At 46.4% G+C, this 20,039-nt stretch overlaps 2 long non-coding RNA genes across 3 annotated transcripts in view; one reads left to right on the top strand and one right to left on the bottom strand.

The window, feature by feature from the left end:
• Positions 1–17,268, bottom strand: part of LOC125405136 (uncharacterized) — a 25,308-nt gene extending 8,040 nt beyond the window's left edge. Inside the window, exon 1 of the long non-coding RNA XR_014997102.2 lies at positions 16,849–17,268. This is a non-coding gene — a long non-coding RNA (uncharacterized LOC125405136). The remainder of the gene's footprint in view (positions 1–16,848) is intronic.
• Positions 16,463–20,039, top strand: LOC146891644 (uncharacterized). 2 transcript variants are annotated; one of them, XR_014997103.2, is made up of 2 exons: positions 16,463–17,100; positions 19,568–20,039. It is a non-coding gene; the product is annotated as an uncharacterized LOC146891644 (long non-coding RNA). The 2 variants fall into 2 exon arrangements; XR_014997104.2 differs by having other exon boundaries at positions 19,494–20,039.

Below are 20,039 nucleotides of genomic sequence, written 5' to 3'. Positions count from 1 at the left end.
CTTAGGCTTGAGTCTGAAATGTCGTCTGCAGGTTTGTGTCCATTTACCAGCATGGGGGTGCCATCCTGAAGGCTGGAACCATTTAGGAATCCTGGGTAGGGGATTAGGCGGCTAATGGGCCAGCTTTTGACCTTGTCCCTGGTTCCAACTTGTTTTCTCTGCCTCCTGATCTGCCACCACGTGAATGAGCCATGGCCAGCTGCTCCTGCCAGCAGACTGGGTCCTGAGACACTGGGTTTTGACTTCCCAACCACAATTGATTGGGACCCCATCTTCAGTTTACTTTTTTGCTGGTAAGACAAAACACTGACCAAAAGCGAGTTAGGAGAATAAAGGGTTTATTTGACTTACACTTCCACATTTCAGCCTATTACCTAGGAAGTCAGGGCAAGAGCTCAAGGCAGGAACTAAAACAGAGATCATAAGGGGATGGTGCTTACTGAATTGCTTCCCCAGTTTCCTCATGCAGCCCAGGCTAGAGATGGCACTGTCTAGTGATGGCACTGCCCACAGTGGGCTGGGCCTTCCCGCATCAATCATTAGTCAGAAAACAAATGACCCACAGAGGTGCCCACAGGCCAATCTAGTGGAAGCAATTCCCCAGTAGATGTTTCTTCTTCCCAGTGACTCCAAGATGACAAAAACTAACCAGCACAGGCCCCTTTGAAACCATGAACCAAAATAAACCGAGCCTTCTCCTTGCTCCTTCTATCAGCATCTCAGAGTCAGTATTGCACAGAATAACAAATACTTTTAAGAAAAGGTCTTTCTCTGGGCAGTGGTAGCACACGCCTTTAATCCCAGCACTCCCGCAGAAGGCAGAGGCAGACAGACCTCCGTGAGTTCAAGGCCAACCTGGACTACAGAATGAGTTCCAGGACAAGCTTCAAAGCTACAGAAACATCCTACATCAAACCCCCCACCCCCAAAAAAGAATAGGCCTTTCTAGCCACTTGAAATCTGCTAAGGGTCTCAGAGAATCAAGGCTACAGCTATCCTCATTTCTTTACTGTAAACCACCCCATCCCCCGCCCCAGCCCTGCACGTCTTTTCTCTCTGTCTGCAATACACTCTCAGCACACACCCAAGGTCTAAAACATTTTCCTGGAACCTTCTCTGACCACTCTACTCAAGGCAGGCCTTCCTACCTGTCACCTGCCCCAGACGACAGCCTGTTTGTCTCACTCATGACATTTATCACAGTTACCATTGCTCTTTCAAGCCAGACTGTGAGCAACTCTAGGGCACAGTCATTTCTATCTGGTTCACAATGACCCCTGGTTCTTAGCACCATACCCTGCACACAGGGTGTGCAGAACTTGGATGAGAATGGACGAGAGAAGCCTGCACACTTTTACCCCACTCCAAAGTAAACATAGACGCTTAAGCGCAGGAAGTGCGTGTGTATGGAGAAGCCAGGCACTAAAGGAAGACTCTTCCTTGTGTACAGGTGCATTGATTGGGCGGGGTGGGCAGTCGGAGTCCTGAAGTTAGCCCTTTAACTGAAGGACACTAACGAAGAGGAAGCTTAGTGGGGCTGGAGATGCGGCTTGGTCAGTTGCATGCTTTCCCAGTGTGCACAAAGCCGAGTTCAGTCCTCCTCCCCAAATAACTGGGGGTGCACGTGACCCTGGCAATCAGAATGTGACAGCAGTAGCAACAGAAGCTCAAAATCATCCCCGACTCCATAGCGGTGGGGAGGGACAAACAGAAGCAAAGACACAGACAGACAGACAGACAGACAGACAGACAGACAGAAGAGCAGGTACAAAACACTGGAGGGTGAAATCTGGGAGATTCCATGGGTACCTCAGCTCAACACAGGCCCTGTGCTACCCACGGCCCCTGAGGTTAGTAGCCTAAGCCTCTAAGCAATTTCAGTCTTAGGCCAGCCTCACATTATTTTGAAACACAGAGGACACAACAGCGTTGCCTGGCTCAGGAAGGCTGAGGAATACAGTGGCATTTTTTGTTAATCAGCAGGAAACACAGCTCTTGTTTGGGGCAAGAGGGGAGAAAGGCACTGAGAGTAATTTATATCTGAAACCGTTTAGCCGCCCGTGGGAAATGCGCCGCTTCTAATTCACAGCAGACCCAGCTCCTTTCTGCTTTTTGTAATGGGTCTCATTCTGTTTCCTGTTAGCCAAAAAACACTTTTATTTTTTTTTCAATCCATTAGATTCTCCCAAGGGTTGATAAGGCTTGGAGTCCTGCATATCTTATGAGAAGTAATCAAGACTTCTAATTAAAGTTTTGTTCTCACAGTCAAGCCTTGAACCTGTGCCCTTTGGCTTCACAGTTAATTCATTTTGATCTCCAGCCAGAGGAAAAATCGCTGTGTGTGGGAGGAGCTATTATTAACTATCATTTCTGTTTCGGAATAAGAGAGTGTTTCTGCTGTAACAAGACAACGCAGAATCTGCTGTGCAACCCTGCATCCCTGACACCCAGCTCAGACCCTGTTACACCTGGCAGTCAGTGTAAGGTGACTGAAACCCCGCCTGGACCCATCGCCATTGGCTCATCCGCTAATCTGGCAAGGGAGACAGGAAAGGCTTGCCAAACAGGTCACTGGACCTAGCGGTGGGAAGCTGGAAGTAGACCTGACATGGACAGCTTGGTAATTTTCCGAATTTTAAGCAGAAGATTCATATTCTGAGGTTTGGAGAGCTGCCTGCGATCTGTTCTCCATAAAAGCAAACTGTCCAGCACAAATGAAGGCAGAGATGAGCCACCTGCTTATTCCCCAAGGCGGACTTCATTTTTCCTAAGGCAAAATTCTTCTCCCACTGCAGGTCTAAATATTTGCAATTGAAGGCAATCCTACAAGGCTGGAATCCAGGATTGGGTCTAGGCATTCACATAAGAGTTTGTGCATAGCGACCTGGGCCTCAGTTTCTGGCACACCTGAGAGCCACCCCAGCATCTCACGTAACTGGGAAGGACAAACATTTCCCAAGACTTTTAGTAAATGGGTTCAAGGCATTCTCCTACCATGGACTTCTCTATAGCTAATGCTCCGGGCCTGTACCAGCCAGGAAAGCGTCCTTTATTGAAGTTAAGTACTACAAAGTGTCATTCGAAAATGTAAACCGTGGCAGTGTCCGAATGCTCCCAAGCCTGGCCCAGCTATAATTGAGAGGAGACTCTGCTTTCAAATGTCATTAAAATAGCCGTCTTTTCTCTCTTCAACAAGAATGAAAGTCCTACTTTGGAGACCTTTGGAGACCACTAGACAATTTCTGGAAAGTAAATCTCTTTTCTGCAACCAAGCGTCAGTCATTAGGCAAAATTAGTTTTTGCTTGCTAAATAGCTATTGTGTTTGAAAGAGGTTTTTGGATTTGGGGTTTTGTATGGGGGGGTTGCTATTGTTTGCTTGCTTGTTTGTTTTTCAGAATGGCAGCGTGGTAGATAGAAGGGAAACTCGTGTGTGAGAGCTGCAGTAGCCATTGACAGACCGAGAGGAATCTGACCCAAGTGTAGCCTCAGATCACTGTCCAGGGCTTCTCAAAGATCCATGGTCTTGGGTCTCGCAACTTAAAACAAGAAAGGCAGGTGACAACACACGGGGACCCTTGTTAATCAAGAAGGAGCCTATCTATGGTTCCTCTCTCTCCTGTGCAGCTCACCCCGCTCTGGGCATGTTCTCCAATGTTGATGCGCTCGCTTGCTCTCAACCCTGACAGAAAACAGGCTGTGGGGAGACAACAGAGATAAAACTGGAATAGTGCACGTGACCAACCCATTGACATTCTCTTCTGCCACATACCAATGACTCTCTTTGAAGAGAGAAACTTCTGTGTCCAGGCTGGCCTGGAACTTGCTCCTAGTTAAGGATGACCTTGAACTTTTGATCCTCCTGCTTCCATCTCCCAAATGCTGGGATTATAGCCATGAATCCCTATGCCTGGAATGTGTAGTGCTAGGAGTCAAGTCAAGGGCTTTATGCAAGCTAGTCAAGCGCTATACCAACTGAGCCACACCCACAGCCCCATCTATAAATTTTTAATGCATAGTCTGAATGTAAGTTGAATGATTTTGTCAAAGAGTAGTGTACTTTCATAGGTATTCAGCAATTCAACTCATATCCCCTGGTTTTATTCCACCTGAGTTATAAATAAGGTTGAATGGCTGTCCAGACAGTGCTGGAATGAACAGGGCACCCCAGTAAGACACAACAAAGTGCAAGGGTTGGGACTTTGACTGAATGATAAAAGCTCCACCTCCCATTGTGGTGGTTTGAAAAAAAATGCTCCCCAAAGGGAGTGGCACTATCAGAAGATGTGGTCTTGTTGGAGTTGATGTGGCCTTGTTGGAGGAAGTGTGTCACTGTGGAGGCAGGATTTGAGGTCTTGTATATGCTCAAGTCATGCCCAGTGTCTCAGTTCACTTCCTGTTGCCTGTACAAGATCCAGAACTCTCAGTCAACTTTCCAGCACCACGTCTGCCTGTACACTGCCATGTCCGCCATGAAGATAATGAACCAAACCTCTCAACTGTTAGCCACCCAATTAAATGTTTTCCTTTATAATAGTTGCTGTGGTCATGGTATCTCTTCACAGCAATATCAACCCTAACTAAGACATCCATCAGCCCTACAGCCCCCTTTCCTCCTCTTCTTCCTCCCCTTCCTTCTTCTCTCTATAGATAGAGGCACTGATTTTACTGACTCCTTTGGACATAGAGCTGAAGCCAGCCTTTTCCCAAGGGTGCTTGTCCTTGTCTAGTTCGTTAGCCCCCACCCTCTTTCCCTAGCCTCAAGGTCTCTGACAGCCTGTTGAGAGAAATAGATGAAGAAGAAATCACTGCAGGGTCAGCATCGTACAGCTCCATTGGCTTCCCCGAACATTCTCTACCTTTGAGCATACGACTTGTGGAAGAGTTTTAGAAAATCTTCCCTATGCCAGCACGATGGCCCAGCAGGTGAAGGCATTTGCCCCCAGGATGGACGACCTGAGTTAGATCCCCAGAGTCACATGGTAGATGAAAGGAACTGATTCTTGAAGCTTTCCCTCTGACTTTCACAGGTGTGTACACACACACACACACACACACACACACACACACACACACATCTCATAGTCAATTGATGTAGGATGTCCTTCTGTATATTGTTGCTTTTATTGGTTAATGAATAAAGAAGCTGCTTGGACCTATGGCAGGACAGAATAGAGCCAGGCAGGAAAGCTAAACTGAATGCTGGGAGAAAGTACGCAGAGTCAGAGAGATGCCTTGTAGCTGCCAAAGAAGAAAGATGCCCATGGGAGCCTGGTAGAACCTTGCCAGTAGGCCACAACCTCATGGTGATGCACAGATTAATAGAAATGGATTTAATTAAGATATAAGAACTAGCTAGCAATATGCCTAAGTGATTGGCCAAGCAGTGTCTCAATCAATATAGTTTCTGTGTGATTATTTCAGGTCTGGGCAGAACAAACAAGCAGCCTCTGCCTACAGTCAATGAGTCAATTGATGAATTTTTTAAAGTTTTATTTATGTATTTTGTATACAGTGTTTTGTCTCCATATATGTCTGCAGGCCCCAAGAGAACACCATATCTCATGACAGATGAGTGTGAGCTACCATGTGAGTGCTGGGAATTGAACTTAGGACCTCTGGAAGAACAGCCAGTGCTCTTAACCACTGAGCCATCTCTTCGGCCCCCAATGAATTTTTTTAAGAAGAAAATTGCAGAGAATGGTGGTGTACACCTTTCAGTCCAGCACTCAGGGACTAGAACTTGCCAGCCAGTATTCCAGCTCTTTCCATCTGCCTCTCAGACACTGGCCAGCCACCACCAGGACAGGAGGCCAGGAGCCCTGCATCTCTTTCCATCAGCACCTGTATCCAAAGATGTTTCAGACACACACTCTCCCCTCTGAAGATGATGATGACCATGGTGTGGCATTTTCTACAAAGGCACAATACAAGAGAGATTTGGGATGGTCAGAAAACTTGAGGCCAGGACTGGTCCTGGTCCCTAACAAGAGCAGGATGCTAATGGATAAATGTGCCTGGCGATGTAAGAGAATTGCTCAGACACAGAAGCAGAAGGTCAGTGATGAGAGTCACAGAAGCATCCAGGGAACTGCCAAGAGGTACCCGGAGAGGCAAAGTGGCAGCAGACAAACCCAGTACAACTATGCACAAGAAAAGCCATGATCTAAGATATACAGAATGAAAGAATGTTGGGGGGGGGCGCGAAAGAAGCCCCCCCTTGCTATAGATTCTGTTCTCTCGTAGCATCTCAGTCTCCTCCCACATGGACCAAACAGTGTCAGAGCCTAATGAAGGAATTTAGCAAACCATTGCCGATAATTAGGAAGCGCTTACTTCCCATCTCTTTAGTTTCACTGCCCTCAGTTCTCTTGCCAATCAAACATGTTTCTTTATCTTAATATGCAGCTTTGTTCCAACACCGTGAGAGATAGAAGAAATATCCGCCGTGGCCTTGACCCATTGTTTGCTTGCCAGTCTGGAAAGTAAGAAATGAGCAGATAAAAACATATAAGCGGAAATGCTTTACATATCACCCCAATGTGGAAATCTCATCAACACCGTGAACTTGAACATGTCCACAATGGCCCCTCTGTTTCCCTGGGAATTCTACACACCCCTTCCACTCTCTTCCTGATCCTCCTTCCAAGCGCGGCTCTTCTCAGCACAAGCCCACCCGCCTGACAAGCCAAGCTGAACTGATTTCTCCCACCTGAAGCACTTTAGCCCGTGCCTTTCACGTCTGTCTTCTTCCCTTGGTCAACCGCCAGTGTCTCAGGCTGAGACCAGACTCCGCCCACATCTCAGTTCTCAGCAGTTCTCTCACTTGCTCCCTTCCCCCTTTCTGCTCCCATCAGTCTCTGAGACTACTGCAATGGCCTCCTCCTAATCCTTTCCCTCTACCTGATTGCTCCCCTATTGTCCACACAGCAAGCAGAATGGTTTTGGGGTTTTGACTGTTTTTTTTAAGATTTATTTTTATTTTATGGGTGTTTTGCCTAAATGTGCACATGTGCACTGCATGCATGCCTGATGCCCTCAGAGGTCACTAGAGGACATCAGATCTGGAGCTGAAGTCACGGATGATTGTAAGATACTACATGATGTGGGATATTTAATCATGCTATGACACCCCGAGACTGTGCTAATAAAATTAACCTTGAAACAGGGGTCAGAGCCATGAGTAGCTGTTTGGAATTAGTCATAATACATATCAGTGTATGATAAACATACATATATATGCAATATACATATATACATTTAATTTCCAACCATTTGTTAGTTCAGCAAATCCTTGCTGAGAATTTTCTTCACACCAGGCTCTGTCCCAAGCAAGAAGATACAGCCTTGAACAAACGTCAGCCTATGGCCTTGTGTAACTTGCGAGGTGGCCAGGGTGGCAATGATATCACCTGTCCTTTTTTGCCATGACCCTTTCTTATTGGCAGAGCACTTTCAAGTTCATCACTTTCACGTTCATCTTTCCACCCCCATGACCATGCTCCTTGGAGGTGGGGAAACCACCAAAGCAACACCGAAGCTGAGAGATTTGCAATACGTGTCAAGGACTCAGCAACAGGTCACCATGAGAGCAGAAACTAAAATCCTGAAGTCTAGGCTCAGGTGTAGACACTACCCACTGTGAATGAATGGCTGGCAGATGCAAAGTCTCTGCTTTGGGTGCCACTTCTCTTGGTCTTGGATCAACCCTATCACTGAAATAACAGAACAAATCAAGGACATTACTCAACTGTGTATTTGGCCTTAGCCAAAGATGGTAGCCGCAGATAAAAGACTGCAGAGTAATCAAACTCATACATTGCTTAGTTGTGTTGATGCTAATCCTGAGGAACTTGGCAGTCGGATACATTTCCTTGTCCCTTGAGCTCTAAGAAACTTGACTTAATCTCCCTAACCTGACAAAGAAGAGAAGATTGGGGAGGAGGGTAAAGAGAGGAAGGAGGAGAGGGAAGTATACAGGGAAAGGGGTGGGGGAGGACGTGAGAAGAAGAGGAATGAGAAGGGAGATGAAGAGGAGGGGAGGGAGGATAGAAAAAGGAAAGTGGGAGGAGAGGGCATGGGGTGAGCAAATTCAAAGTCCTCCTGTTTCTACTAGTTCCCAGAGGGCTGGAATCTGGCCTCCTGCTCCTGTTTCTCCGTTCACCTATGTTGCCTTCTCATTGGCTCTTTCGTTTGTTTCCTCACCAATCTGGTGAGTTTAATAAACTTAGTGAGTGGGAAGGAGTAGTATCTGGGGACACGCAGAAAGAGACAAGCAAACAGCTCAGAACCCTCCACTATCACTGGCTCTCTTCCTACCTTCTCCTCCCACCTTCCCTGAGTCATCTCTTATTGGCCACAGTTTAGTGCGGTGGCCCTGTTTGTGTTTTTAGTGAGCCTTGAATGTGCCTTTATCCAATGGTTTCTTCCACAGAAATACTATAAAGTAGTTTCTCTAAAGGAGAAGGAGGCAGATAAAAATATTCTCCATTTTCTGGTACTCATGAAGTACTCTGAAGTATGTAACAATATTTCTATTTCATAGACCAAGAACAGTTAAGTGGTTGGCCCAGATTTTAATTGGAACCTCACTGACTCTGGAATCCATGTTTTTGGCAATACACCTTAATCAGGTAGGTTGTCCCAGGAATATATCAGATGAAAGTTCAATTTCGGGGGAAGGAAAATGGGAAATGTTCCCCATTCTTTCACAGTCAAAAGGAATGACCATGCAGTGAGTTATGCTAAAGAAGATGATTCCTCTTGTAAGTTGTGGCGATTTGGATGAGAATTGCCCCCATACACTCGTAGCTTGAATGCTTGGGTTCCAGTTGATAGAACTGTTTGGGAAGGATTAGGAGGTGTGGCCTTGTTGGAGGAGGTATGTCACTGGGGGAGGGCTTTGAGATTTCAAAGCCTATACTATTCCCAGTCTCTCTCACTCTCTGCCTCCAACTTTTGGTTAAAGATGTGAGGTCTCAGTTACCGCCTCAGTGCCATAGGATGTGAGCTCTCAGTTACGACTCCAGTGCCATGCCTGCCTGTGTGCTGCCATGATCTGCAACATGGTGGCCATAGAGTCTAACCCTCTGAAACTGTAAGCCCCCAGCAAGCCCATCTATAAGTTGCTTTAGTCATAGTGTCTGTTCGTAGCAGTAGAAAAGTAATTAAGAGGGCTGGAGAGATGGTTCAGAGGTTAAGAGCACTGGCTGCTCTTCCAGAGAACCTGAGTTCAATTCTCAGCAACCACATGATGGCTCACAACCATCGGTAATGAGATCTGGTGCCCTTTTCTGGTGTGTATATACATAATAAATAAATCTTTTTTAAACAGTAATTAAGACTACAGCCTAATGAGAACAATTCTTGAAATAAAATCTGAGATGCTTAAATGTAATCTGTCTATAATTTCCAAGTACACTGAGGACCTCTTGGTGTGATGACCTTTCTCACGCCAGAAGTTCTTAGACCTTAATAATACACGTTTTAGAAATTTTGCCCTTCTGAAAGTTCCTGCAGAGTTTGGGGCTTCTGACCCTTAATTGGTAGGGTTTATATCCCTGTTCAGAATAAGAAAGCTTCAGGACCTGGAGCTTCAGTCATCCTGTTAAGGTTATGTGACTGAAGTCTCAGAGACAGATGATGAGACAGACGAGGAAGAAAGGGAAACTAAGGGGGCCTGAGAAGGAGGGGAGCCCTACACCCCCATTGCTCGAAGGGGAAGAGAACATCACAAAATTATGAGCTATGTTTACATTCAAAACATACATCTTAACTTCCTTGGACACGTGTATTGTAAGAATTCCTTTGATATGTTTTTTGACCCAGGCTTTTATCTTTGGAGTCTATTAGCCTGTACAATGCCCTGTAAACCACCTATGATCTCATCTACTGAAGTAAAGTTCTTTAAATAAAAATAAATATATCAAAACATTTTTATTTAATCTTTTAAACCCTCTGAACAATGTAACCTTAGAAGTCACCGAAATCATATCAATCCCTATTGTTAAGACACATTAATGCAGCTTTCTCTTTTGAGATGTCCATAGCCACACTTGGATGTATAGATACAATTGTCCTTTTCTCAAGCACCCCTTCCCCTTTTCCTTAATGCCTATGCTTAAATCTATATTTTTTCTTAATAAATTCCAGCTTTGCTTCAAAAAGAAAAGAAAAAAAATACTGCAGAGAGAAGCCCCAAGGAAAAGGAAACCATTATTGAGGGAACATCAGTCTCAAGATCTGAAGGCTAGCTATAAGAATGATGATGGATGGGTGACTTTAACTGGGAAAATGAACCAGCAAGCCCCAGGGCTCTCTTCCTTCAGATGCTGTGAACGTAATAGTATATGAGACTCTGTCTCACGTGACTCACACAACTGCCTTTGAGCCTGTGTGGGATCTGGAAATCAGATCTACACTAATACGGTGAGCTATGGCTTCTGGCTTCTGGGTATTTAAATATATATATTTAGAGAGAACTCTTAAAAGGTCAACACTTATAACTTGTTTTAATAAACAAACATCATTAGCCCTGATTGCCAGGCATTGTGTGATGCATAATGCCCATAGAGGAACAGAAGCAGGGCTGTTGCCTTCATAGAACCTTCTAGTCTAGTAGGGAAGGAGAGTACTTCAAAAAAAAACAAAAAAACAAAACAAAAAATAAAATAAAAGCACAGGCACGCATGTATTTTGCTCACAAATTCTAAATTATTGACTGTGATTGGCTCCCATGATCCTAAAAGGTGATCCTATTAGCCTCATTCCATGGACAATAAACTGGGATACAAGGAGTTAAGTAACCAAGGTTCCAAAGACCAGGATTTGACCCAGGTCAGTGTAAGTTCAATGCGCCACCTCTGTAGCGCTGCACAGCTGGAGAGAAGGGTCTCCACTGAGCATCGTGACAAGGGACAATATGACAAGTGAAGTCATGCTTCTGGGTTGAGGGGATGATGCCAGACAGGAAGGTGATCTCTGCTCCATCCACCGGCGTCTCCGCTGTCACATCCCATCAGTAACGAACACGAGCACCTCCTCCTGGAATATTTTCTCCTGCGCTTCCCTTTAGCTCCTCCCTTATGCCCACCCTAAAATGGTCAAGAATCTTAACATGACCTGGCCCTCCTCATCCCTTCTCTGCACCCCTCACACATGCTTTAAGTGAATATTTTAAAAATTGAATGTGAGCCCAAATAAACCCTCCCTGAGGATGGTTTTGTTTTGTTTTGTTTTGTTTTGTTTTGTTTTGTTTTGTTTCAAGACAGGCTTTCTCTATGTAACCCTGGCTGTCCTGAAACTCACTCTGTAGATCAGGTTGACCTCAAACTCACAGAGATCCACCTGCCTCTCTCTCCCAAGTGCTGGGATTAAGGGCATGCACCACCACTACCTGGCCCCGAGAATGCTTTTTGCAAGGTATTCTGTCGTAGCAAGGAGTCAAGTGCCTAGCATAAATGCTTCCATCTTTCTATCTTGTTTTTATTGTGGTTCAAATTTGCACTAAAATTTTCCATTTTACCTATTTTTAGATATGAAATCCAATACCACGAAGTCCGTTCACTCTGGTCCGGAGCTGTCACCTCTCGTCTCTAGACCTTTCTCTTCACTACCAACTAAAACCCGGTAGCTGTTAAGTATTAACTCCTATCCCCCCCCTTCAGCCCTGGGCCACCACCACTCTGCCTATGTCCATGAATATAAGCTCTCTAGAGACCACTCCCAAAGTGAACTCACACAAGTGACAAGTCCTTTCGTGACTGACATTTCAGGTAGTGTAGCAATGTCACGGTCCATCCATCTACACTGCAGTGTGTGTTGGAATTTCCTTCCTTCTATTAGTGCACACATTTGGTGCATCCGTCTGCACATGAACTGGGGCTGTCTCCGCCCTTTTCCTGCTGTGAATGGCAGAGCTATGAACACGGGTGTATCTCCTTCAAAGAGCTTGCCACAGGTATCCCTGGGCTGCTACTCTCCTCACTGAATACCTCTTACAGTAGAAAATGTAAGGAAAGGACCCTTCTACCTGAGCACTTTTGGCAACTCAAATAATCTATTTTCCAAATAAGAGGGCATGGGGAGGGGACGTGGTATTGGGCAGGCAATTGAGGTTGTTCCACTGTGCTGAGCAGTTCGGGTCTCACCAGAATGCTTCCTTTATTCCTAAACACATCTACTCCTGTGCCAGAACTTTCCACCAACATAACATGAGGGCAAAGCCCTAGTGCGTGTCAGGCTCCTTCCCTTAAAAGGCTGGGATGCTTTGGCTGAACACCAAGTTTGCAGTCTGATGAGTCTGTTTTCACCCACTTATGCCCTCAACTCCAGCCCCACATTTGCAGTGTTTAATATGCCCACTTGGACAGTCACCAGTACTGTAACTTACTGGGTCAAAGGGGTTATCTTCTTCCCCATGCTCCCCATCCCCAACTAGCTCTTCCCCCTGTTTGCTTTATTTCAAGTCAAACAGATTCCCCCCACTCCACCACCACCGCCTGCCCCATAGCCTTATAGAGTTCAGCGTGACTCTTTCCACTGTGAAACTGTAAAGGAGAGTGTGGTCGGCACCTTGTCTGTGTGTCTGTTTATGGTTTCCCTTTTCCTCTTCAATAGATCAATTCTTGGGACTGGTGTGCTGAACAACACGCCATGGGGAAACAGCCAGCAAGCCTGGAAAGCCACGAATATCTCCAAGGACTTCTCACCTTTGGACATTCCCAACTGCCTGATCCGGCCTCCACAAAGTCCCGCTCATCTCTCTCTCCCTCCCCTCATCTCCCTTCATTTCCATGGCCAGCATTCCACGTGTGTCAGGTCGAATTCTCCCCTCAGATGGAGTATATGCTTCACACTCCATCCATCCACAAAGCATTCTGATGGCCGTGCTGCGACAGGGTGGAGGAGCCATGGCTCCTGTCTGCAGGCTTCAGTTGTCCCTATGCCAACACACCGGGAGAAAAGGGCATCTGCCACATAACCCAACCATCACTGTAAAAATGGCAGATGTGATCAGGGCTACAGGGAAGAGGACCATGGTGTCATGGCGCTCTCTGGGATGGCCTGGGTATTGCTTAGTTTCTCTTTGATGCATCTAAAATGCCTGACGCAGGCAACAGAGGAAGGATGTACTTTAACTCTGTTCATCTTTAAAGGCATGGATGAGTTCAAAACAGTAAGAGCGTGCAGCTGTAATTCCTCACATCTCAGAGAACCAGAAAGCAAAGAGCTTGGGCCAGGATCTAGACCACACTAGAATCTTCAAGACCTTTCCCCAAGAGAGCCACTTGCTCCAGCTAGGATCCGAAAGGATCCACAGCCTTTTAATACAGTGTTGCCAAGTGTCCAAACACGTTGTCCTGTAGATAATATTTCACTTTCAAACCATAACAGCCTGAAAATGGACTGAAAGCTGAGGGATTGGATGTTCCTGGTGCCATGGCTCCTCCATCAAGGACTCTAATCCTCTGGAGCCCAAGTAAATGCTTAAAAAAAAATTGGAAGTTTGGGAATTCAAATTCAGCCTCAACTAAAACATGGGCTTAAGGATAGTCTTGCCTCAGCTTGCCAAGGGGGGTGGGGGGTTGTCTCTTAAATGGACAGAACGGACCGTAACAGGCAGGAGTCATCCCACTCTGTCAGACACTCCCAGAGGAGGCAGATGAGGTTGGCACCACTGAGAAGCATCCTGGCCTAACACAAGAACATGATGACAACTCTATCTCTCTGGCACTGATGGCTCCAGTGAAGAACCACGCAACAGGAGGAGTGTCATTGGATGTTTATTTTCTCCATGGATTAGGGAGATGTACCCCTATTGAGCCTGAGATATCCCACTAAACCAGAGATGTACTCTTTTTTATTTTATTTTTTCCTCTGTGTAGCCCTGGCTGTCCTGGAACTTGCTGCATAGACCAAGTTGACCTAGAACTCAGAGATGTACTCTTAATAGACACAGGCTTCACCTGTAGAGAAAGACATTTGAGGGCTTGTAGTGGTTTGAATAAGAATGGTTCAAAGATTTGAATGCTCGGTCACTATTAGGGTGGCCTTGTTGGGGTGGATGTGGCTTTGTTAGAGAAAATTTGTCAATGAGGATGGGCTTTGAGGTTTCAAAAGCCCAAGCCAGGCCCAGTGACCCTCTCTTCCTGCTGCCTGTGGATCCAGATACAGAACTCTCAGCTAATTCTCCAGCACCATGTCTGCCTGCCGGTCACCTTGCTTCCAGCTATGCTAATAGACTAAACCTCTGGAACTGTAAGGAAGCTCCATTTAAATACCTACCTTTATAAGTGCTGACACAGTCAGGGTGTCTCTTCACAGCAAAGTACACTAAGACAGGGCCTTCGCTCAATTTAATATTTCACAGCCAAAAGGAATTTCTAGATCACTTCCTGTGGCAATCACTTCCTGATAGATATCAGTGACTAGGCCCAAATTTGGAGAAAATAAACAATGAACCTAAACCAATGCTCTAAAAAGGTTTTTTTTTTTTGTTTTTTGTTTTTTGTTTTTTTTTCTAAAAAGGTTTTGATTATCTAATTTGGTTCAATATTCTATGGGGCCTCACCCATAAAACCGAATTCACTTCTGTCTGAAATGTTAAAAGTGAAGAACGCTCTTGTCTTAGGAGGCCATCCTGGCCATCCCCCCAACCCTGTGCTACAGTGTCACAACTGGAGAACAAAGCCCCCTTGTCCTTGCCGTCCCCTCACTCACTCTAAGAAGCATCAGCATCCTCCCCCAGATCTCTGTGACGAACGCCACACCATAACTACTCTCCGATCTGAAAATTTCCCAGAATGCCATGGATCCCACCCAAGCGGCCATGCCTAGGAAAAGGAAGAGATTTTCTTTGAACACAACAAATGGTACCCACAGCTGCTATGAGCAGGCAGTCCTGCTTGGCCACAGTGTGGGACTGTGCAGCCCTAGCTCACAGGGGAAGGGCACGGAGCATTGCCTGAGGAGATTCTCCTAAGCCAGGAAGTCTCGGCTTCCCCACCCCCGACTCCTTGGCTTTGCATTTTCATTGGTGCTGTGGGAGAGGGGTCTGCAAAGGCCGTGGCCTAATTATACCTATGGACACCAGATAAGAGCACTCTGGACAGGGTGTCCAATGACCTGCTGTGCTGCCGCCCGGGCTGAACACTCCCGAACCAGTCAAAAGTGTGTGGAACATTGACAGCACTGAGGAACAAAGGATGAGGGTTTTAGGTGTGGCAGTGGTATTGCAGATGTGACAGAGAGACACACACACAGAGAGAGAGAGAGAGAGAGAGAGAGAGAGAGAGAGAGAGAGGGAACTTTTACACAGATACATACTGACTACCTATTTACTGATAAAAATGATATCTGGCATGCCCAGCCAGATAACCCAGTTGAGAGAGAATGGTGGAAAATATTCAAAGCACTAGCACCTTGTGCTGGGAACTGAAGGGGTTATGAATGGGCAGGATTAAGGTGAGTGTGTGTGTGTGTGTGTGGTGTGTGTGTGTGTGGTGTGTGTGTATGTTTAAAATTTTCCATGATGGAAGTTTTTAAATTCCATGAGTATTTTCTGCTTTTCCAGGGACCTTTACAAAGCCAGACTGATCACAGATATCCCCTTCTTGGAGCCAAGAAACCAGGCCGTGTGTACTATCATTGCATGTGTTCTTTGTGCGTCTTGTTTTGTTTTTTGTTGTTGTTGCTGTTTGGGGTTTGTTTTGGTTTTGTTTGTTTGTTGTTTTCTAAGATTTTTAAAAAGTGTGTGTATGTGTGTGTGTGTGTGTGTGAGTATGTGTGTGTGTGTGTGTGTGTGTGTGCGCGCACGCGCCTATGTGTGGGTTTATGATTTGAGTACATTGCCTTCAGAGGTCAGAGGCAGGTGTCAGATCCCCTGGACCTAGGGTTACAGGCAGTTGTGAGCCTGCTGCTGGACGTGGGCACTGGGATCCAGACTCAGGTTCTCTGTCAGAGCAGAGCATCATCTCACTTGCTGAGCCCTCTCTCCACCCTCTGGGGTTTTGCTGTATACTTGTTTGTTTTGCTTTGCTCTACTTTTTTGCTTTGCTTTGCTTTGAAGGAGTCTTGCAGCACAGCCCTGTGTGGCAGTGCAAGCCGGGCTGGCTAGAATTCAGGACAGTCCTCCCGTCTCAGCCTTCACAGTGGGAACCTTGGTGGTACAGGCCTAGAATCCCAGCACCCAGGAGGCAGAGGCAGAAAGATCAGAAGTTCCAGGTCATTCTCAGTTACAAAGTGAGTTCAAAACCATCCTAAGATATGCGAGAGAGGGGAAGAGGAGGAGGAGGAGGCAGAGGAAGCTCTTTCAGGTCTGTCAAATATAAAAATACTTTTCCTTAGAAAATGACTTCCTGGCCCAAACTCACACAGAGATTCGAAGAGGGAAAGAACCAAACCCAGCTTCTAACATTTACTCTTCCTTTTCTTCTTCCAGCCCTTTAAGTGGAGAAGGCTATTTTTGAGGACACATGGCTTGGATCCTTCAGTGGTGGCTGCAGTTTTGCTAAAGGTTCGATCCACTCAGCAGGTGACTAGATAGCTGGAAAGACCTTTGTGATGTCAATGGGGCTCATTTGTCTACATCAATGCCAAAAGGAATCCTTGCAGCCACCCCTCATCCTTTAAAATGTTCCCACAAGACTCTGATTAATCAAGAAAAAATGCACGTCACCTGGCGAAGGTCCCAGTGTCAGCTCGAAAACAAGCACCTGTGTTTGTTTCATTTTCACGATGTGCCGTGACAAAGCCGTGGGCGTGGCTTACTTACTGATTGGCTCCGTAGTGGAGGAGTCACGGGAAGCAGGTAGAAATTATAGGACAATTTGAAACAATATAGATTTTACCTGGCACTCCTTGGTTGGAAGCCGAAACCAAACACAGTAGCAATGTCATCCGTCAAGGGCGACCAGTCCTGACGTCCAGGAGAACCTCTTTAAAAACCTATACATCGAGGAAGTCGGGAGCAAACGGTATTTTCACCCTTCCCATTCCTCTTGTCTTGGGGATATGAATGCAAGGAGCAAGGAGCGAGGAGCGAGGCTGGGATTGTAAATCACCGTGACTCGCAGGCGCAGACGGAGACGGCAGGCCCTCAGGTTAGTCTGCGCAGGCTTATACTAGGCATGTAGGCTTCTCTCCTTCCTCTCAGCTCACCTCCCGACTGCTCAAGCCCTGCAGACTTGCTGTTCCCCTTCATTTATCTTAGTGAAGATGACATAATGGGAAATTGTTAAGGCTTGAAGGAAACACAAAGAAAGGGTCAGCTAGAAGATTAAAGTGGTCCCGCCCCGCCCTCTTTAGACCTATCATAAACTTTGATAGATGGGGGCAAGGAGAAGAAATTGATTTCAGCCAGCCAGCTTCTTTCTCATTCTGAACAATAGCAAAGCAAAGCAAAGCAAAGCAAAACAAAACAAAACAAACAACAACAACAAGAACCCAAACCCACAAACCTATGCTTCGGTTGCTTGGCTTGTTCTATAAAAATAGTATAACATGGCATCTGTTTGGAAGATCTCTGATTTGGTAGCACCACAGAGACAATAAATTCTACCCTGTTTATGACCTCTGCACCTCAAAGAAGCCGTGCTCATATATGAAAGAAAACACAGTCGTTTTAACAAGCACTGGCACAAATGTGTCTTTGAATCTTATCTTGAGAAGTGTGTGCATACATATACATGTGTATATGTGTGCATGAGTATGTGCGTGTATGTGTGTGTGTGTGTTTGCAGGGTCAGGGGATGTCTGTGTGTGAGTGTTTGTGTGTGCGCACACGTGTGTGTGTGTGTGTGTGTGTGTTTGCAGGGTCAGGGGATGTCTGTGTGTGAGTGTGTGCGTGTGTGTGTGTGTGTGTGTGTTTGCAGGGTCAGGGATGTCTGTGTGTGAGTGTGTGTGTGTGTGTGTGTGTGTGTTTGCAGGGTCAGGGATGTCTGTGTGTGAGTGTGTGTGTGTGTGTGTGTGTGTGTGTTTGCAGGGTCAGGGGATGTCTGTGTGTGAGTGTGTGCGTGTGTGTGTGTGTGTGTGTTTGCAGGGTCAGGGATGTCTGTGTGTGAGTGTGTGTGTGTGTGTGTGTGTGTGTTTGCAGGGTCAGGGATGTCTGTGTGTGAGTGTGTGCGTGTGCGCGCGCGTGTGTGTGTGTGTGTGTGTGTTTGCAGGGTCAGGGGATGTCTGTGTGTGAGTGTGTGTGTGTGTGTGTGTGTGTGTTTGCAGGGTCAGGGATGTCTGTGTGTGAGTGTGCGTGTGTGTGTGTGTGTGTGTGTGTGTGTGTGTTTGCAGGGTCAGGGGATGTCTGTGTGTGAGTGTGTGTGCGTGTGTGTGTGTGTGTGTGTGTGTTTGCAGGGTCAGGGATGTCTGTGTGTGTGTGTGTGTGCGTGTGTGTGTGTGTGTGTGTTTGCAGGGTCAGGGATGTCTGTGTGTGAGTGTGTGCGTGTGTGTGTGTGTGTGTGTGTGTTTGCAGGGTCAGGGATGTCTGTGTGTGAGTGTGAGTGTGTGTGTGTGTGTGTGTGTGTGTGTGTGTTTGCAGGGTCAGGGGATGTCTGTGTGTGAGTGTGTGCGTGTGTGTGTGTGTGTGTGTTTGCAGGGTCAGGGGATGTCTGTGTGTGAGTGTGTGTGTGTGTGTGTGTGTGTGTGTGTGTGTGTGTGTGTGTTTGCAGGGTCAGGGATGTCTGTGTGTGTGGCCAGTGTGAGTAGAGGCATCCCAGAGCTAAGTCGGTGCTTTTCTCTGATGTATACAGCTGGAGTCACTCTGCCCAGGGTTCAAGGCCTCCCTGCACACAGTTCTAGAGTGTGTGCCCTAGGGGTTGTTAGCAAGGATCTCATCTCTCTTCAGACCTGGATGCAGTCAAGTGTAGCCCCAGAAGAGGCTGGGCAGGGTGGAAGAGTCATTATGGCTTTCCACTGTGTCAGAGGGCACGCTGTTATTCCACCAGCCTGGAGCAAAAAGCAAATGTGGCTGAAAATATCTTTTCACAGAAGAGAGGGGAATGTTATTTCAGTCAAGAAAGTGGCACTCTGATTTGTATTTGTTCTGGCAGGAAAATGGTAGGCGAGTAAGCTTCACAAATGAGCAGGAGAGGCTGTGGCCCTTGCAATGGCCTACAGCCATCAGTCACTTACAGCCTGGACGTCTGAAGGTAGCGCCCCGTGAGCAGGGCTTCGGAAACATGATGTTTATGTGTGATGACCGGGTCCTCTGAGACTAGCCAGAGGCCTAAGGGCACGAGCAGTGGTAGAAAAGCTGCAGAAATGAAGTAGATAACACAGGAGGCCAGATCACCCACTGGCACATGCGCAGAGTCCCGCTCCAAGTCTAGGCTGTCAAACAAGAATAGCCAGTTGCCCCCACAAAAACAGAGAAGCCCGTGAGCCCCGCAGACAGCCAGTTCTTTTCTCAAGGCCTGGATGGTTCCAACTACTCATTGCCCCATGTCTCAGACCATGGGGAAACCATTCTGCCTTCCTTCTCTCTTTGGTCCAACTTTAACAGGGGACGCCGTGGTTGCAGAGATGAATGTGATCGCTGCATCTCATGTTAACATGGTGAATCCTTCTTGACTCCAGCAGGAAAATCAAAACAAGCAGAAATTTCTTTGGTGGAACAGAGTTGTAGCCAAAAGAGTATAACCTGAAGAATATTTTCATCAAGATATTACCACTTGAGAAGTCCTCTTTCTCCACTAAAAGAATTTGCCTGATACACAGAACAGAACAGACTTTTTTTTTTTTTTTGTCATATTGACTACCTGGAAACCTTCAGAGATCACCGGAAACCATGCTCAGGAGATGATAGGTATTGGGGCAGGCATTCTATGTAGGGAAAATTGTCTCTCAGAACAAGTGGGACCAAGTCTAGGGAACCATCACCACGAGTGTGGTTAAGAGGTCATGCTCTAGAAACGAAGTCAAGTCCACCACACGCCAGCTGCTAACCTGGATCTGGCTAAACATCTCTGCGTCTAAATCTCTCTGCCTTACACAGAGCTGGACCTATCGAGTGCAAATAAAATGATTGTGTTTGTTGTGTCTGCCTTGA

This window comes from Myodes glareolus, chromosome 15, assembly GCF_982192425.1.
Source record: "Myodes glareolus chromosome 15, mMyoGla1.1, whole genome shotgun sequence".
NCBI lineage: Eukaryota > Metazoa > Chordata > Mammalia > Rodentia > Cricetidae > Myodes > Myodes glareolus.
The sequence above is the reverse complement of the archived record's forward strand: the minus strand, read 5'-3'. Positions and strand labels throughout refer to the sequence as shown.